This window comes from Phlebotomus papatasi, chromosome 3 (assembly GCF_024763615.1).
Source record: "Phlebotomus papatasi isolate M1 chromosome 3, Ppap_2.1, whole genome shotgun sequence".
Taxonomy (NCBI): Eukaryota; Metazoa; Arthropoda; class Insecta; order Diptera; family Psychodidae; genus Phlebotomus; species Phlebotomus papatasi.
The window spans coordinates 38,143,763-38,160,438 of record NC_077224.1 but is presented as its reverse complement, the minus strand read 5'-3'; the positions used below and the strand labels follow the sequence as shown (position 1 = coordinate 38,160,438).

The 16,676-nt window shown below is 34.1% G+C and overlaps 1 protein-coding gene across 2 annotated transcripts in view; it reads left to right on the top strand.

The window, feature by feature from the left end:
• Window positions 1-16,676, top strand: part of LOC129805545 (opioid-binding protein/cell adhesion molecule homolog) — a 142,389-nt gene that overhangs the window by 74,562 nt on the left and 51,151 nt on the right. The gene's annotated exons all lie outside the window — the stretch shown is intronic.

Sequence of the window (16,676 nt, the reverse complement as noted above, 5' to 3'; positions counted from 1 at the left end):
TGGCATATTTTCGGAAAACCAACAAATTAATACAATATTTGGCCGGAAATTGTAAAGCGAGAAATCAATCAACATGATGTTGTGTTCTTCCTATTATTTTTTTTCACCACAATTTCAATCATCCGGTGGAAGTTCATTACACGTTTTTTATCATATGCTTCCTCATCAATAACATCATTGTAGATCAATACCAGAACATAGCTATTGTCTCTGTGAGATGTTTGCACAGTGGAATTCGAAATGTGATGTATTAACTGTAGGGGTGTAACAGTGAGAAAGGTAGAGTACATTTTCAATATGAGAAAAAGAACTACATTGCAATACCCATTTGGTGTCATTGTAAATTTTCGTGGGTTTTTCATCAAAAACACCGCATGAAAATTGAATAGATGGTAGTTTGCTACATTGTGTTCGATTGTGGTACTTATTTTACCTAGCAACACCTTTATATCCTAGTCTGTTTGTGGGGGAGATTTAATTGACTTTTTCTCAAACGCAATATTCATTCTTTGCCCTCGCCATCATTGGGAAATTAAACGGAACTCCGGGTGTTTTTTCCACCCTTAGAAGCACCAAAGCAAACAATTAGTGTGGTAATTGGGGTAAAAATGTTTCAATTTGGCCACCAACACGCACTAAATAAATTCTTGAATCAAATTTAAATGAAAATTAATGACGACCGCGAGCTGAGCAACGGATGAGGCATCAAATTGGGGTGGCATCATCATCCCAATTGGGATTTTTTTTACACTTCACCGGAGAGAAATCCGCAACCCACCCAACATGCGCTGGGAAAATGAATCCTCGTGTTGATTTCATTTCCCTCACCATCGATGTCTTGTATTTTACCATTTGGGCGGTTTGTGGTGTTTCATTTTTTATGGGAAAATTAAGGGGTATATCAATTGAGAAAATTATTGCTTTAAAGTTGAAAATGATATAAGATCTCCCGGCTGAAATAAAATGCGTTTAGAATTATTTTCTTTATAATATTGTAATAAGATTATATTTAAGCTGTCCATTTCTCCACTTTTAACGCGCCCAGCACAGGCTTAGCGTTTATAACATATTTATGAAATTTAATTGTACTGCTCGAATTCCACAAAGAGAGCAGTATATACGAGGTGTATCCGAAAAGTAAGGTGAATTTCTATTTTTCTCGAAAAATATGAAAGTTGGGTATCAACGCTAAGACGGCGGTGGCCGTTATCACACAAACATTGAATTCCTTGAACACATATATCTGTCAGAATTTTGCTTTCAGGAGTTCTCTAGCTCAAAAGTAGTATAGGAAAAAAATTCTAATTTCTAAAATTCAAAATTTTAAATACTTGTTTACTCGTCAAAATATATTTTGTTTCCTTCAAAGTAATCCCTGTCAGATATAATGCACTTGTGTTTAGGCTTTTTCCAATATCCAATGCCTTCTGAATTGCATTTTTTGATATGGCTTTGAGCTCTTCCGGCGATGGGGTCATTATCTCGTTAATCATGCCAAAACGCCATATTTCATGGAGATTTTCAGTTCTATGAATAGGAAAAAGTCTCTGGAGATCAATTCCAGCGAAAACGATTACCGAGGTTTGATTGAGGCGATTGAAGCCTTGGTTTTGGTCAAAAAATCACAATCAAACAGAGATATGAAGGAGCTTTCCGAGCAAACCTCTCTACCATACGTTTCATGCCAAAAATATCCAAAAAGAATTGCATGGAATGAACGAGCTGATATGCCAATAAGCTCAAGTAATTCTATAATAGTGATTCCAAAATTTACCATAAAAAATCTCTTCACTGCTTCGACATTTTTATTGGTTTTTGACGTCAAGGGCGAGTCTCATTAATACCACCCAAGAAGCATTTTTTCTTAATAAGTCTTGTAAAATTCCTTAAGTAAAGCACTATAGAACCAAAATAATTTGCTTATAACGCTTTTGGTACCATCACCGAGACTACTATTAGTAAAGTGATCTTAAGATCTTAAGGATCTTAAGAGTTTCTATAGGAATTTCAACAGAGAAAATCTTTTATTTAAAGATGCACTAAAAGACGTATGTAATACTTGGTTCTATAAGGCAGCTATTTTGCTTCTTGGGCATGTTCTAGGCCTTCTGTGAGAAGCCTGTGCCACTTTTAAAAATTCTTTTTGTTTAAAATAGACTCCATAAAAATTGTTAACATTTCAAGTGCGTCGGGGCGTTTAACTTTATTTTCCACCCTAAATTTAATGAGGTTAGGTTGATTTTTATTTTTTCCAATATCAAAACATTTCCAAGCACATCGAAATAGATCTAACACATCTATAAAAGACTATCTAGAAGTGCAAGAGGGCTGATCTTGCCAACAAATATTGTAGACGGGTTTTGGTCAAAATCCCGAAAACCAAAATCCCGAACGCCAAAATCCCGAAAGTTAAAATCCCGAATGGGCCAAAATCCCGAATTCGTAAAAGTGTCATAGCTACTCCCATGATTTTATACGCGCATTCTGGAGGCATTGAGAAATTTTTTGTGTCCTGGGAAATTATTCTACACATTATTCTCTAATTTCATTCCTTTCAAGATTTTGAATATTCGGGATTTTGATTTTCGAGATTTTGGCGATCGGGAATTTGACTGCCTCCGATTATGAATATGCCCATCAAGATAACAAAAAAGAAAAATCAAGAATTGAATGTATGTAGCTCGGGAAATGTGATAATTCAACTTACGTTTTGAAGACATCTCGTATAATTCCTCGATTTTGAGTTATTTTGGTCGTATTTTAGTAGAATTTCAGAAATTCGAAGTTTCGAGTTTTTCGACGTCGTTTGTTCATCTGTGCGTCTATCCGTTCAGCTGTCGCCAAACGGCTCAACGTTTAGAAATGGAGATTTGGGACATTCAGGGGTCCCTCTATAAGTTGACCCAAAGAACTTTAACATGCCCCTAATTTTCTCCCACATCTCCCTTTCTCCTCCAAAACCATGATTTTTCTCGATTGCTCGAAAGTCCGTTGTGGGATTATTTTTTTTTTTTTAATTTTTGGATATGTTTTAGAGGTTACCCAAGCAGACATTTCGTCCTTATACGAAAATATCGTTGAATCATTCCTAATAACGGTTTTTAAATGTCAAAGAAAAAATGAACTTTAAATAGTCAGAAAAAAAAGATTTTTTTATATGTAGGTCACCACTGACCCACCCGTCCTCACAGGCCTAAAAGAAATAAGAAAAAATCAATGTATTATAACCATGTCTTGAATGTCATTCCTGTTCATCAGTTTATTAAGGACTCTTTCTTCGCATTATTCTTTTTGTATGATCAAAAGATTTTTAAATAATTAGATTTAATTCTAAATTACAATTTTCGAAACAAAAATCTTTTCTGGAAGATATTGTTCCTTTTTTATTTCCCAAATTTTCTTTTTGAACTTTCTTTTCAAATGTGCTTCAGTTAATAAAATGCAAAAATTTTATTCATTGTGCTAAATAAAACTAATAAATTAAGTCATAAGTATGCATAAAATTCTGCAAAATAGAAGTAAATCTTTAAAGAATTTATTATACACAAGAGTTCTTGAATTTCTAATTGATGATCCCCTTGGCCCCCATATTCTAATTTTCCTCGTCCCTTGAGAATTTTCACACATTCAGCATTTGATATCGCTGGAAAATTAAGCGGGGAGCTAATTGAATTTATTAACATCAATTACAATTTTACCCCTTACCATGAACAACCCTCGCTTTTATTTATACCACAGAATTCGATATGTTTCAATTTTGAGTGATTTTTCAAACAAGTCAAAATCTGCCAAATTGATTATATATATTATATTATGTTTCTCTTTAGTATAAATATTGCTCTTGGAATATAACAATATTTTACAGGTGTGTTAGTTTAGTATAATGAAAATGTCTTATTGAAAACACACAATCTAATGGACCATGATTAAAATATTATGTATAGAATTTCAAGTAATGCATTATTTTATTCATTTCACAATAATAGATTTATAATTTCAATTATTTGTTGATATTGTTGTATTTTATGTCAATTTTGGATATTCAATACAAATCAATTGTGGGGTTAAAATGGGATTGGTTGCATTTGAGAATAGTTGTTGTTCGACATATAGTTCAATTTTTGTAATTCAATTTAGTTAAATACCTCTTTTTTGCTATCGAATGGATTTTATTGGGTGGTTTTGGAAGGTTCATTATAAAAACTTCATTAGTGCTAAAATATACTCAGCAGCAGGGTAAAATGAGCATGGATATGGGTGTACAAAAGTGGTTCAATATTTTACATTTGGGGCCAAGTTTGCTTGGCGGATTTCATTGGGTTAATATAGCTGTATTTCCCCATGTCTATGGGCAAATGTTGAGTGTGGAAATTGCAAAATTATAATTGTAATCAACAAATGTTATTAGGTCTGTAAAATTGAAAATGCAAATTACTTTGATATTGTTATAAAACCACATAGAATTTCATTTTCATCTACCACAATTATTTCATTTCCACATGCCCCAACCTCGTACCTTCAGTATTAATCCATTGGTGCTATACCATGTAAATGACGAAGGGGTTATGTGGATGGCGAGGGAAAAAAAAGTCACATGAATAAAATTTCCATCATCATCATTCATACAGTCTGTGTTTTAATATTAATTGAAGAGTTTGTTATTTATATGGGAGACCCTCTTTTCACACTCCACAAATATTCAAACCAAACCTCTTCAACAACATCCTAACTAATTTTCCTGTATAAATCGCATCAGGTTTAATTATATATTGTGAGAGACGAAATATTCAATATATCAAACACTGATCCACCACATCAAAAGCTCGTGCTTTTTCATTTGCTTATTGACGTTGGTATATTTCAAGCACTGACGCTGCTGGTTCAAATTGTGGATGTGATTTAATAAGCAAATCTCATTTTTACTTGTCACTTCATATTAACGAGTTACGTTTTTAAAGGCAAACAGTCTTGCATGCAGAAGGAGGGAAAAATTGGGGTTAATATTTACAAGGAAAAGAGCTTTAGAGCTTTCAAGAGTCAGCATTTTATTTTATTTTTTTCTAAAAGCCTCATTTCAATTTACACACCATTCCTGACTCTAAAGCAAAGTATGTTGAAGCATCAATTACGACGTAATTATTACTATTTTTTTTTTGAGAGCATTTATGAGATGTTTCAAATTTCCTTTAATTAAAAATGTTTGAATATAATTATTTGAATAATTTCTGAAATTCCTATTTTTGTGGTAAAGATAGTTTGGTTTATTGATATATTTTGAGGTAATATAATACATATAGGGAAAATTCGGGTACCACCGAATATGGAGTAGCATCGAATGCCCCGAAAACTAATTTTTATTAGGTGAGATTCTTAACAATCTCACCTACTATAATCCTAACAAAATTTCATGTCGTCCGATCGCGCTCAAACTTGGCCAAAATGTGTTTCGCCACTTCCTGATCACGAATATATGGGGGGCTAAGTTACGTTCCCGGCCGGCCGGCCGGCCGGCCGTCCGGCCGCTCTTTGGAGCTTAATAGCTCCTAAACTAAAAAAGATATCGACTTGCGGTTTTCGGCAAAGGTTATATATCGTATGAAAATTGCAACTTGGTGCATTGACCCCCCACCCCCCACCCCTCCTTCCGCCATTTTGAAGACCCACCTTTTTTTGTTTTCTCAATAGCTCCGCCCCTGTGGCATCGAGCGGGCTCAAATTTTAGTATGTTATAGCTGGGCCTTAGAGCTTTCCATCAATATCAAACTTAAGGTCCCCCGACCCCCCTGACCCGAGCTATAAGGGTCCAAAAAAATTTTCTTAAAATGGCCATAACTCCGGTTCTAATTGTCAGAATTTAAAAAGTGAGGGCTTTTTGGAAAGCTCTCGTGAAATGCCACTTCCCGTTCTAACATCGCAAGTTCATAAAACCACCGCTAGGGGCGCTTTTTTTAAAAAGAAAATTTTTAAATCTTAAAAGTTAAATAACTCAAAAATTCCTTATGCAATCGGGCTGAAATTTTAGTATGTTGTAGCCGTTGATTATACCTATCAAACAAAAAAAACCTTAAGTCGATCCATAACCCCTGACCCGAGCTATAAGGGGTCAAAGTTCGAACATTGACCGGCCTCTATCTCCGGTTCTAATTAACATAGCGACCTAAATTTTACCTTTTTTGTTTCGTCTCGATGAGCACTTTCAGATGGAAGTTCAAAAAGTCACCACAGGTGGCGCTGTGATAGCGTCAAAATTCATCGAAATTCAAAGTCACTTTTCTCAAAAATGGCATTGTGCAAGTTAATGAAATTTTAGTATGTTGTAGTCCAGTCTAGGACGTTTCCAAAATGGTGCGTATGTGCGCTGTGGTTAAAACAGAACCGGAGATATGAGGGGTCAAAGTTCACGAAATTCAAAAAATCATATCTCCGGTTCTATGTGACCGATTTTGATGAATGAGGGCTTAAACGAAAGATCTCACCAAATACTACAACTTTCTAGAATATTTGAACTTCGTGGGACCAACACCAGGGGCGCCACAGTCGAAAAACCAATTTCAATATCACATAACCTCAATTATCTCGACTGTCGCTGAACCGATTTTGATGATTACTTCGACATAATTGTAGAGCACATTTGTCTCTACATTTCGTCCATACATCATTTTCCACTCAGACTACGCTATCACTCCGATTTTGCCGTTTAAGTGTGAAAAAATTGATTTTTCCCATAATAACGCTTTGAAATCACTCAGATGCCAATTTGACTGCCTCTACTCCACCAAGACACTTAAAATAGGGGTTTAAATGGAAAGTCCCGCAAAATACAAGAATTCTTTGATATAGTTGAAGTTCAACAAATGACTACTTGGGGAACTCTGGATGAAAAAACGAGTTAAGAAACAAAAAACCTCGCTTATCTTGGCTTCTGAGTAATCGATGAGATCATGTTCTATGAGAAAATTATAGAGAACATTCTGGTCTACATTTCACCCATATATCACTTTTCTGTCAGTTCATCCAAATCCTTGATATTTTGGTTTAAATACAAAATTTGTATAATTTCACGAATTTGATTCAAGATAACTGAATGGCGTCTCCCAACTTCAGCTCTAAATCGAATTTGCATGCACTCCGAGTTAGCTCACGTTAAGAATCTCACCTACATAAGCCGGTTAGGATTATCTGTCCCTTTCTAAACAACTTGGAGTATCTCGAACATTTCTTCAATCGACAAGCATCCTTATAATGCCCATAAATTCCTCTAGGTATCGTTCTCTCAAGTCTAATATATGATTAACAACTCTGAGTGTGTGGTTCTACCCCGTATTCGATTTATGGTGCCGCAGTTTCCCCTAATAATAATAATAACACAACACGAATCATCCATTAAGCAGGTTTCCCTAATTATAAAGTTAAAAATTTCGATTTTTGATTGCCTAAATCGAAAGATAAACTATCTAAGAATATACAAAAAATATTAGAAGTCGACACGAAGTATTTTCAATGATGCAAAAGATGATGCAAAGGAGCTCCGAGTAGATTAGATTTTCAAGCACTAGGGCAAACATCTAAAACTTAAAGCACGTTTTTCTCCTTTTCTTGTTTTTACGATTTTGTACAATTGGCGGGAAAAATGTGAAAAAGTTAATACAGTGCCCGCTTCGTAATCCGGATGGATTTTTTGAATTTGTTCAAAGTCTCAAAAATATAATACAAGATTTTTTTTGTAGAATTAGAATAAAATTTTTAAAGAAGATTAAAAAGACATAATTAGAGAATTCTATGCTATTATACTTAATTTATTAAACAAAAAACATCACAGGATAATTCATTTTCATTGGTGAAGACACATGCATACATGACCTCAAAATTATTTTAAATGTAACCGTCGATAACTCGTCCGGATTACACCGATCCTGATTAGAGAGCGGGCACTGTACATCGAATTCAAGGGATAGAAGTTTATTGTCTTCAGAATTGAATTGTCAGTCTCGGAAATTTTTTGAAAACCCAATTACAAATTTTCGATTTTATGATATTCGTTTATTTTTATTATCTTAAGGGGTTATGTTAGTAAAGAAAACTAAAAAACAGAATATTTTCTGTAAATAAGCATAAGCTCTTAAGAATATATAAAAGTATAACATTTAAACTATATTTTCTGAAATTTTCATTTAAAAATTTTAAAAAATATCAACCATTGAGTCCTGACTTTTGGAGATTTTTGTTTTTTAAAATATGCTTTTCGGTAGAGAAGATTTCTTAGAATTGTTTTATTTGATACCCAAAAACCAAATATTTCTCGTTAGCTGATGAGTTGAACTGGTCAAATTAGTCCTTGAACGAACGATTTTATGTTTACTGATTCACAACTTATTCTACAAGACGAAACTTGGTGTGAAATAAGTCAAAAATTATGTTTGACTTATTTCTTCCAAATTTTTATGAACATTTTCTTCAGGCGAACCTTGTCGATTGATGATTTTTCTTCGAAAAATCTTATCCACTGAAAAGTAACTTTCTTTTTCAAAAACATCTCCGAAAATCAGGTCCCATAGGCTATTTTTTTTAAATTTTTAAATGAAAATTTGAAAAAATATAGTTGTTATACGTTATATATTATATTATATTATGTTATAGTTTAATTATTAAAAGATATTAGGAATAATTCAATGTTATTATAACTTTTAAATGAAGTATTCGCTTAGATACTCAAGAGACAATTGAATATTGGGCAAGAAAGAAGATCATGTTAATTCTAAAGTCGAATAACTGTAGGTAGATCTTAATGGGAAATTTATCTTCTAACTACCCTTGAGTGATTTCGAAGTCTCATTTGGAAAACTCAATCAGGGTTTGAACACTGGACCTTTACAACACCAAGATAGAACTCTGCTATTTAAGTCATTGCGTTCCCAGTTTTATAGTATTTTTAGCTTTCGAATAAACCACTGAACTACGGCAGCTACTAATGTTGCTTAAACTTTATGGCTCATCACTATTTTCACTACAATTTGTAAACCTATTATTTCCAATGAATGGTATACGTTGCAAAAATCCTGGCAGTTATAAACGTTACTATTTATATCCGTCCCTGGGCCGCTTCTAAGCCGTTGCGGTGTCATTGCCTTCAGGGTCTTTGTCACTGTACCTATAAGCTGGAGAGCCGAGAGTCAGTCCGGTCTAGAACGTCAGAGAAGAAGGACGTGTGGACTTGGGTCTCTCGGGGGAATCTGGCTGGGTACTAGAAGGTGTGGTGGCCAGTTGCTTAACAGAGCCAATTTCCTATCAATCCTTCCAACCTAAGAATCCGACCGGTAGTTTACAAATTTTTCATTTGATAATCCTCACTTGTCTACTGAATCTGCCCCCTGCGATGTCTTGTTAATAAATCCTGCTACCAAGAATTATCAAAAGAAAAATACTAATCAAGAATTTTACTATGACTCAGAGATAAAATAACACAGTGAAAACTTTCTACAATACTTATGTTCAAGAATTCAATATAAAATTTAATTAGTAAATACATAGTATCTTTTAAGACAGACAAATTTTCATTTACTATGTGAAATATTTTCTTAATGAGACTGACAATCAATCATTTTAAGAAGCTGTAAGAGTACGTATAGTTTATGCTTGTTCTGATTCTCTTAGATCAAATAATATCTTGTGATTTTGGTCAAAGTGAATTGCTCTAACAAGGTTCTCTTAAGTTTAAGTCAAAGGGGTACACCATATTTTATATAATAAATTATTATTTAGGCAATAATTAATACCGTCGTTGCTGGTGACTTTGCACGTTTTTTCGCTGTTTTTCAACTTTACCCTCTAAAAGTGGATAGTTAAAGTGAAGGGAAGGGGGTGAATGGGTAAAATTATTTGTATTCAGTTATTAATGAATGGATTTTGTGCCACTAACATTAATTTTATAAAATTTTACTATGTTAAAAAAAATCAAGAAAAAAGGCTTGCACTTGGGATAAGGTGCGGGTGACTTTGCACTTTTTAATAAATACTAAAAAATCATCAATTTCTGATAATAAACGACAATGAAGATCTTCACATCTAAGGATAAGATGCACGAGATCTACAAGATGACGTGGTCGCCATCTTGATTTAACGTTTCTGTCCGCCATTTTGAATAACTGTCAAACCCTAAAACTGGTCCGATTGGGTTGAAATTTTAGTATGTTGTAGCTGATGTCAAGGCCTTTTCAAAACGTATCTATGTTCCAGTCTACGTCAAGTATCTACCTAGATACAGAGGCTCGAAGTTTAAAATTTTGCAATACTCATATTTTGGTGGTCTTTATTTTTTAATCTTCAATATTTGAAATGTAAACGAAATGCTTCAGTAACCATTAAAAATGGTTGAGACTTTTATTTTATATATTTATTTAGTTTAACATAATTAAAAAATAAATAAACGAGAAGTAACATTTAATTAATTTTTTATTTTTCATCTTTGCGAAAACAATTTATAAGATTCTCAAATAATGCGCTGTTATAAACAAAAACATTACTATTCTTTTTGTTTGTTTGTTAGATCTCATCGCCTAACGATAACGCTGTCTTTTTTCTGATGGTTTCGATAAAAGAAGCTCCCTGTAGTTCTGTATTCATAAAATTGTCAAAATTTTGAACTTGGAGCCCCTATATCCAGATAATCACTTGACCTAGGTCGGATTTTATATATGTTCTGAAAAGGCCTTGATATCAGCTAGAACATACTAAAATTTCAGCTCAATCGGATGAGATTTTTGTTTTGACAGTTATTCAAAATGGCGGATAAAAACGTCAAATCAAGATGGCGACCATTCCATCTTGTAGATCTCGGTCATTTTATCTTAAGTTCCCACAAAATTGGATAATTTTTAGCCAAATACTTCTATAATAAAGCTTTAGAAAGATCTTTATATGCAATTTTATAACATAAATCATGCGTTCTTAGGAAGATAATAGGGAAAAAAATATTTTAATAAAAATAATCAACAAAATCGAAGTGGATTATTCTAGCCAGATAAATTTAGATTGGATTTAGACAATTTGCTACTCTGAAATCGATTTTGGAATTGTACCTTCAGATAACTTTTTCACGGAGCCGTTTTTTGACAAAATACCTATATTAGCATTTCATTGACTATTACTGAAACTACAAGAATCCTTTTGGGGATCATTGTACCTTACTTGGTACACAACATATCCCTATATACTTTGACATGGTAGACCGGATCGGCGAAGGCTATCAATAAGTGCTAAAATTGTTCAAAGTCTCACGAACAGCAGAGTGCAAAGTCACCCCCCGAGTGCAAAGTCACCCGCAACGACGGTACTTTAAAAGTATTGTTACGAATTTGGATAAGAGACCATTTCAATGACAATTGCACCCTGTTGAACCAATTTTACTCTGTGGGATGGAGAAACTCATATATAGCCTACATGGAATAAAAACATCAGAACCTTCCTAAGTGATATTTTGTTGCAGAATTTTAACTCCTCAATGGGTGGAATAACCCAGATTTAATATCAGAATTGATGAGATGGTTGATGTGGTTGATGAGGTTGTGGTGGCGACAGTAATTTGTGCATTTCCATGTCCTCACTGTTCAAGGGGTGATTCTTAGGTCTCATCCCCTTATAGAGGATGTTCTGCTTCGTAAATTTCAAGAAATCCGATAGCGGTTTGCCTAGCTAAATGCTCCCATAGCAGCCGACATCAATTGAACCACGGAATCACGGAGGATTCGGTTGACAGGTTGTTGCATCTCCAGGAGTCTCTCTATTAGCAGACGTAGGTCTTTTGTGAATTAACCTTTAGGCAAGAATGGCATCTGGATTTAGGGAGAGTAAGATTAGGCTTTTCTGCTTTCTTTCTCATTTTTAACCTTAACACCAACAACACTCGATCCCAGTACAGGCTTTTACTTATGCTCTGGCCTTCCGAATTATAGGTGTAAGTTTAAAAATTTTACACCCAATGCCATATTCTTAGGAATAGTACCCTAGATGGGTATATGGAGCTGTGGGAGACACACAGACAAGTTGCGAAGGTTAGGAGTGGGATGTCCTGAATAATTCACTGACTTTGGATACTTGCGATGCAAATTTGCTGTAGGGCTGTGTTGACCTGGGGCTACATTGAAAATTATTTTTCGTATATTTCTAAAGGAAGCTGAACTTTAAATAGATTTTAAATAGACAGAATAATTGTGGATCTGAATTAAATTATATAGCTATGTCCAGATTTCTTCACTGAGAAGAAAAGAGGCTGCGATTAACTTTTTTTCGTCATAACTTTAACACTTTTTGGGTGTAAAAATATATCAACATTTTTCATGTTAATTTTACACCTTTTAAGGGTAAAATCAACATGAAAGAAGGGTAACTTTAACCCATAATACACCTAAAAAGGGTAATATTTAGACCATTTTCGGATCAATACTGCAGGGTAAAATTAACATTTCCGGAATGTTATTTTAACTTTTTCGGATTTCTCTCAGAGTTTAGAAATGTGCGAAAAATAGAATTCTTAATGGAAATTAAAGGAAAGGAAATTATAAAATTTTCATCTATGGTGTGATTTGTCTTTAAAGGCCCAAACAGACTAAATAGAATATTTAGCCTGTAAAATTTAGCAGTAAAAATTTATCCCAAACTGTCGTACACTGACGGCTTAGGGCCACCGATTAGAGGACCTTTGTATAAATTTCCTTTACTTGATCCTCTTCTACTAAAATTTTACAGGCTAAATATTCCCAAGGATCAGAATGAGTCTATTTGGGTCCTTATGCCCTAGACAGATTTACAGCTTAAGGCCGAGAGATGGCTTAGTAGGAAAATACCAGAAACGTACTCTAAACATTATTTTGATTAAATTACATTAATCTGTCTATAGACTTAAGCCATAGATCTGTCCAGCACATTATGCTACACCACATTAAAAAATGTCTCCCCCTGGCTTATACATGAGTTGCGAATCATTAAAATCATTAAAATGTCATCCCCGGCGTCGCGAGGCGTTCGAAGGCAAGAGTGGGCATCCCTTGACGATTTATTGTTCAACCGGGTGGTTATTTTCTCCATGATATCAATTAGCATTGGCTTGTGGGAGAGGGCAAAAGCATGTAATCAACAGGAAGACGAAATACTTCCTGTCATTCTCTCACACAAATTTACGTCCGCGGAATTTCTTCCTTTTCTTTTTCCACCCCTAAGAGAGTAAATTGAAATCCATTAGGGTGGTGGCTTTAACGGACATTTACCACCCATCCATTTCCTTCGTATTTCTTTAGTTGATGTCTTGCGTTGTTCCTCAAATATCCCACCTTCAATTGGGTCTCTCCATCGTGGCGCCAATCTTGAATTTTCACACACACAAAAAACATTGTCAGAACTCGAAGAAATCCCAATGTATGACTCTGGTGACAATGAAAAGTCAGAGGGAAAATAGTGAAAAGGCCAGAAGATGGAATGATGCTTTGGAGAGGGAAAAAAATTGTTGATAGGAGACTGTGATAAGGAGGAAGCGCTCCCCCGAAAGAAATGTAATTAGATCAAAGTGCTTTTGTTCTCACTGTTTCTCCCTTGGAATTTTCCTCGTTCCTTCTGGTTTTCATCACCAAGTGGTGTAAGTTGGAGGGAAAAAAAAGCAAAAGAGGTTTTTGTGGATGGAAGGCGGGGAAAACCTCAATGACCACCATCTCGCCAAAAACCACATGAAGAGCGCGCCACAAGTGAGAGATAGTCAACGTAATTTAGATAAAGCATCCAAAATTGTTGTTGTCACGCACTGAACATAATTAATTGTTATTGAGTTTGTCATCACATTATCGCCATGCGATGCTTCTAGATCGCAGCTGTTGCAGTGCGATTTTTTTGGGGAGGTGCTAAACCCACCCCCAAGCCCCAAGCTGACGATGGAAATTGATAGAAATCCCTTGTATAGCACACGCACCAAATATAAGAATTTTCCCCATAGGGCTACACGTGGGAAATTTTTTTTGCCTTAACATCGAGAAGCAACATAATTTCACTTTATCAATTAATTTACCGAAGAACTAGAGAAAACCTCTTGCTTCTAAAAGTAATGAATGCTTCAAGGTCTTCGATGATAAATAAGTGGGATAATTTCATAAAGTAATTAATAAGCAATTAATATTGTACAAAATTTTGAAAATAGATACGCATTTAACACTTTTCAAATATAAAGTGCATATAAATCATACACAATAAATTGAGATAGATTTCATATAATTGTTTATATTTGATGATTCGTGGAAAATATTAAAGCAATTAGGATAGATTTTCATCAAAATCCAAAATTGGAATATAAACGTTTTGGAAATTAGTATATTCTCATTAATTTTCACCAAAATTTAGTATAATTTTATCCTGAACTGAAATTATTTTGCATGAAAAGCTGAACAAAGTGCTTCAAATTAATATCCATGTTAATATTATTGTAAATAATAGATTATTAAAATTATTCAATATAGATTTTCAATAGATTAATTAATAGTATTAAATAAATTATTATTAATATATATTTTTTAACTTTTTAATTAATTCGCTGATTTTGTGTAGAAAATGTCACTCATTGGAACTTTTTCGGGGACCAACTCATTGTGAAAAGATTTTTTTAAAGGAGACAGAATTAAATATTTAAATATGTTCTTATAAATAATTATCTCACACCAATTTCTGGACAAAAACAAAATTTAAATCCAAAAATGGATTCACAATCTTAGAATAAGACTGACAGGGTTAACCCTTTAACGACGAGACAGTTTTCGCTGACCGAAAATTAGCAATAAAAATGAAACCGATAAACAAAACTTGTAAAACGTCTTACATCTAACCTTGGAAAAGCCAACAGAATCTGATTTGGTATATTTTTTGTCTCTATGAACGATAGGGACAAAAATAGCTCAAAAATTTAAGTAATTTTTCTGACGATACCAATGACAGATAATTTTCACTCTAAAGAAAAATATTTTGTTTGAGAATCGTAGTTTCTTGTTCTAAAACGGTTTTGCTTAAAAAAAATTGGAAATATAAAAAAAATAATTAAAATTAATTTTCATTATGGGAATTTAAAATTCGCCATTTTTGAGCTTAAAAAATTACTATATAGCAAATAATTGGAGACTTGTAAAAATATCAAGTCGATTCGCCGGTCTAGCGAGGGCACTTTACCTTACTTAGTCTTTTGTCTGACAAAAATAGTAAAAAGAAACAATTTTTATTCTGTTTTACTTGAAATCAATTGTACAAGCAAAAATTTGCTTTACTTTAATCTCTGCCACGTTTTAAACTCATAATCAAATCATAAGGAAATCGTTTAATCATTGTTAAAAATGATTTTTTAAGGTTAAAGGTTAAAAGGGCTCTAGAAAGTACGTTTATCAACCGAATGGTATCATAATTGGGCAAGTTGGAAAGGTTTTGGACTTACTGACAAGACTGAACCGGTTCTAATCTCTTCTAAACTGGCAAAGTCGAACAGAGTCGAGCTATGGGGGGTTTCCGGAAAGTTCCAGGCCTTAATCTTTAACCGTTTGATCTCTAGATCTGGTAACAGCCAGATGGACAAACGAACAAAAAGCGTGACACAAAAAAACTCGAAATTTCAGATTTCCAAAAATCTTACAAATCCTTAGGGGGTAAAGAGTCAATATATATATATATATATATATATATATATATATATATATATATATATATATATATATATATATATATATATATCAAATTCGAGGTATTATTGATACTGCTCTCTCTTTGTGGAGTTCAAGAAGTAAAATTAAGTCACATTCATCAAAGGAATATGGGAAAAATATGAAGTATTTGAAGCCAGAGTATGTACGAAGCTTTAAAGCATTCTCCTAATATGTTTAATGGGATTTGCTATAACAATGGATCAATTTGGACCATGCAGTGCTTAAGAAGTGGCCACAATTGGTTAAAAACGTAGAGAAAGACATGCTTTGGTTCAAATTGTTTGTGCATTGATGAACTTTAGAGATATTATAAAGCAGATTAAGACTGCGAAATACTCAAATTCATGAGTACGAGGCTTATCCTAATAAGTTGAGCTGCTGAACAACTTTATTAAATTTCAATAATGTAAAACTACTTTTGGTTATAACCTATCACGAATTCGAGCAATTAGCGAAGTTGGAATACTTCGCCATTGTTTTTGTGACAAGGACTCTTTCAGTATTGCCGAAAGCTTTATTTGCTGAGCTCATAATACCTTAACATATCACAGAAATCACTGACAGAACTCGCAATTTATGTTGAAAAGCTCTGTACTCAAATGAATATGCTCATCTTTCCCGCTGAAACATTCGCATAATTATAAAGGTCTCTTTTCATCTGGCATTCTTGCCAATCGAATTGTGCGGCTTTTTGGCGGGCACTGTGGCATGACATTTTTGCGAGTGTCACGCAAATACAATTTGCTGTAGTGGGGAATGGCCCCCATTGACGCACTCCTATCTCCTCGGTGCACACGATGAGCGAGGAAAAATATTTAAATTCATGTGGTTGAGCTTTTTGGAGGAAGGGTAGAGAAAGAGATTTAGGGGGTAGTGGGATGGCAAAATGTGGGGCAAAACCCACAGGATTTGTGGCTGATTCCGCCCAGAATGAAGTGTGAAATTGATTGGCGGAGTGGG